Source organism: Tamandua tetradactyla, chromosome 20, assembly GCF_023851605.1.
Source record: "Tamandua tetradactyla isolate mTamTet1 chromosome 20, mTamTet1.pri, whole genome shotgun sequence".
Taxonomy (NCBI): Eukaryota; Metazoa; Chordata; class Mammalia; order Pilosa; family Myrmecophagidae; genus Tamandua; species Tamandua tetradactyla.
In genome coordinates this window covers 3,608,434-3,613,027 of record NC_135346.1, presented here as the reverse complement: position 1 = coordinate 3,613,027, position 4,594 = coordinate 3,608,434, and the positions used below count along the sequence as shown (strand labels likewise).

The 4,594-nt window shown below is 38.6% G+C and overlaps 1 pseudogene; it reads right to left on the bottom strand.

The window, feature by feature from the left end:
- Positions 1 to 3,560: 3,560 nt before the first annotated feature.
- LOC143664768 (olfactory receptor 2T27-like) lies at positions 3,561 to 4,320 on the bottom strand (annotated as a pseudogene).
- Positions 4,321 to 4,594: the final 274 nt, after the last annotated feature.

Genomic DNA, 4,594 nt, shown 5'->3' with positions numbered 1-4,594 from the left:
AGATTATATCGTTGAATGCACAAGACAAGGAAAAATTTCTGAAAGCAACAAGAGAAGCAATGTTATGTTTAAGGAAGTTCCAAGTAGATTGAGTGCTGATTTTTCATTAGAAACCATGGAGTCAAGAAGCAAATCAGTTGAAATCCTTAAGGCACTAAAAGAAAACAGTTGCCAGCCAAGAATTTTATAGTTGTTAAGACTCTGTTTAAAATATGAAAGAGTTATTTAGATATTCTCAGGTGAACAAAAGCTGAGGGAGTATATCACACTAGACCCACCCTACAAGCCATGTTAAAGGGAGTTCTTCAGAAAGAAAGAAAGGACACTAGACAGTGGTTTGTTCACAGAAATAAAGGACACTAGACAGTGGTTTGTTCATATGCCATATAATCCATACAATGTATAAAATCAGAGGCTCATAGTGGCATTGCATGGATGAAGGTTGGGCATGGGTTCAGTAACATGGGTTTCCACTTACTAAGGCTGATCTGATACAGTCACTGCTGAGTGCCCAATCTGCCAGCAGTAGCAACCCACACCCAGTCCCCAATATGGCACCATTCCCTGAGGTGATTAGCCTGCTACTTGGTGACAGGTTGACTACACGGTCCCACCTCCATCATGGAAAGGACAGCAATTTTTTTCTCACTGGAATAAACACATACTCCAGATGTGGGTTTGCATTCCTTGCATGTAATTCTTCAGCCAACACTACCATCCGTGGACTTACAGAAACCATCATGGTATTCCAACAGCATTGCTTCTGATCAAGAAGTCCACATTATAGCAAATGAAGTGTGGGAATGGGCACATGTTCATAGAATTCTCTGGTCTTATCAAGTTCTCCATCATCCTGAAACAGCTGTGTTGATAGAACAGTGGAATGGCTTTTTGAAGACCCAGATACAATGCCAACTAGGTGACAATACCTTGCATGGCTGTGGCAATGTTCTCCAAGAACATTGTGTGCTCTGAAACAGCATCCAATCTATGGTGCTGCTTCTTCCATAGGCAGGATTCATAGGTCCAGGAGTCAAGGGGTAGAAATAGGAGCCACACAACTCACTGTTGCCCCTAGTGATCTGCTATAACATTTTTTGCTTCCTGCCTCTGCAACCTTAACCTCTGCTGGTCAATAGGTCTTCGTTTCAAAAGGAGGAGTGCTTCTACCAGAAGGCACTAAAATAATTCCACTGAACTGGGAGTTAAGACTGCCACTTTGGGTTTCTCATGCCTCTGAATCAACAGGCAATAAGGGGAATACTGTACTGCCTGTGGTGATTGATGCTGACTGTCAAGGAGAAATACAACTGCAACAACATGTTGGAGGCACAAAAGAGTTTTCTGGAACAGAGGAGATCCCCAGGGCATCTCTTAGTACTGCCATAACCTGTATTTAAATCAAAAAAGGCAACAACCCAATCCAGGAAAGAATATTCATGTCCCAGAAACTTCATGAATAGAGAGTTTGATTCAACCCACCAAGTAAAGAACCCTGGCCAGCTGAGTGTTTGCTGGCTTTAAAGAGAACATGGAATGGCTAGTAGAAGAAGGTGGTGATAAATATGAACTATAACCACGTGACCACTTACAGAAATGAGACCTGTAATGATAAGAGTATTTATTCTTTGCTTTTAGTAAGTTTGGATTTGAAATTAAAATAAATATCTTTATTTCCTTCTCAGCATCTTTCTAAGGAAACTATTTATAAGTAGCTGACAAATTGACATAAATGCCTTCTTCATAGCAAAAGCTAGTGTTATCAGCGTGTTTTCAGCAGTTTGTACCCACATGAATCTATTGTATAGGGAGAAGAGTAGGAACAGTCCACTCCAGCAGGAAGGATAATTTTATTGCCAAAATGGTTTAAAATTGCTAATGTAAGGTAATAATAAAAATAAAGTTTACTCTAGGTTGAATTTATCATTTTTAATACCTCTACAAACATTACTTCCTTTACTGTGTGAACTGAGGGTTGACTTTGCTTATCCAACTTGTTGCATGCCACTGCAAGCATGGTGGAGTAACATTCCAGTAATCTTGATTGAAGTCTCTAATTCCAGTTCTTATCAGCTATCAATGAGTAAGAAACTTGCATGATGAAAGTAAGGCATCATAATTCTGTGTGAAGTACAAGAGACCCTTTCTAAGTGCATACCGTAGACCATCTGAATGGTTGATAGAGGTCAACTTCTAAGCTAAAGAAATTATTTCAGCATTTCTTAGAACAGCAAGTGTTATATTAGAAGTTCCATATATGCAGTAATAGAAGTTACAAACAATGATGAGCATTTTTAGAAAGACCTGCATTTTACCAATTTGTGATCATTTATTTTAAATTCATGTTAGAGTTGAAAATCGTCATTAATATTCATGCCCTGGAGTGGTAGAAGATTTACACTGCAAAAAAACAAAACCTTTTATATCCAAGGTCTAGTGTAAGTGGAAGCTGTTGAATGTTTATGAAGTACTTATCGATTTATTTAAAGGATATTTATCTACTGTATACTATGTATCAAACTCTTATAGACATTGGGGATATAGCAGTAAATATAACAGACAAAACTGTCTGCTTCTATAGGGCATAACTTGTATGGGAATAAAGGTAATTTATATGATAACTAGATAGATGTTAGATGAATAGATAGATAAAAATTAAGTAGTTGATTAAGCAACTATTAGATGTTAGTACTTACTAAAATGAAAGTAATCAGGGAAAGGAGAAACAAAGCATTGGAAAAAGGTTAAAATATTAGATATGGTGACCTGGGCTTTTGAGTATAGTGCCAGAGGAAGTAAGGATAAGAGTGTCCTAGGCTAAAGAACAGCACATGAAAAAACCTATCAGTGGGAGCATGTATGAGGAGCAAGTGGATTGATACAGTCTTAATATATGCACACTGAGCAAACTGGAGCTAGAGAGGAGAAGAAATGCAATCAGAGGCATAGCACAGGAGCCAATTTGTAGTTAGGTTGTTAAAAAAAAGCTATAAAAAATGTCTATAATAACCATGAGGTCACAATTAAATAGGAGAAAACAAAAAAAATGTGAAAAAAATAGATAAGTTGTTATTCAAAGATTGTTAAAATAATAAATTATTTTCATTTTATTTTATGTCACATAAAATCATAAGAAACATGACCTGGAAAAAACATCTTTTCTGGATTAAAGTAATATCCTCACGTTCTTTCTTTGTTTTACTGTCAAACCTAGCTCATACCCAGTCAGTAGTTAAAATGAGAAATCACTGCTGGCTATCCTGTGATGACGGAAAAGAGTGATGGGAGTAGTCATCCACTCTTTTGGGTGAATTAGGAAAAAAGGTAGATATGCATCCATCTATTCACCCCCTGAATATTTTATAAATAACACTACTTAACTCATGCATTTTGTTTCAAACACAATAAAGTGATCAGAGACTCAATGATGCATCACTAAAACAATTTATGTGCCTATAGAAATTCCCATGTACCTGAAGAAAGATGAGATCCAGAACTTCTGATTTCCAGACTAAATTCAGCATTAGATATACAAAGTTATAGAGGTAGAGTTTACTAAACTATTTTGATATCATGTTTCTTCCAAGAACCTTTTTCAGTGTACCCACAACCTCCTTGTTCCTTTGGCTGTAGATGAGTGGATTCAGCATGGGGGTGAGATGTAGAACATGGAAAGACCTTGGTCCATCTCTGGAGTATAGAAGGAGCCTGGTGTAATGTAGACCACTATGCATGGCCTCAGATAAAGGATCACTACAGTTAAGTGAGAAGGACATGTAGCCAGGCTTTGCTCCTTCCCTCTGGAGAACTCATTCTGAGAACAGTGAGGCAGATGTTTGTATAGGAAGCCATTATGAAACTAAAAGGGATGAGCATAAACACAATACTCATCGTGGACACACACAACTCATAATCTGATGTACTCTCACAAGAAAGCTTCAGGCTGGCAGACGTATCACAGAAGAAGTGATGTATCTCCCTCAGGCCACAGACAGGGAAATGAATGCTGTAGATGGTTTGGATGAATGAATTCAGACCACCCCCAACCCATGACACAAATGCCACTAGCCAACAAACCTCAGGGCTCATAGTGATTGTGTAGCACAGAGGGTTACAAACTGCCACAAATCTGTCATAAGCCATAAGGGTAAAAAGTAGACACTCAGCACCTCCAAGAGTCAGGCAGAAAAACATCTGGGCTCCACAGCCAATGCTAGAGATAGTGTGCTTCCCTAAGGGATGATTTATGATCATTTTTGGAACTGAGCTGGAGATGTACACCAAGTCAAGGAGAGAGAGATGACAGAGCAAGCAGTACATGAAGAATGAGGATGGAGTTCCCTGTGAGGGTGATGAGGTAGACCAGGAAGATAGAGTATACCAGGAGGCTGTCGTGCTGCAGCCCAGAGAAGAGACCGACCCAGGAGGATGAAATCTGTGGGGAATGTGTCATTACTTCTCTCCATACCTCTGCCTTTGTTGTAGCATCTAATGGGTGTTGAGAGTTAAAAACAGACCATGTGTTAAACCTTATACCCATACATGAGCCTTATTTTAATATTGACTTGCTTTTGACCTATCCATCTTTTTTCCA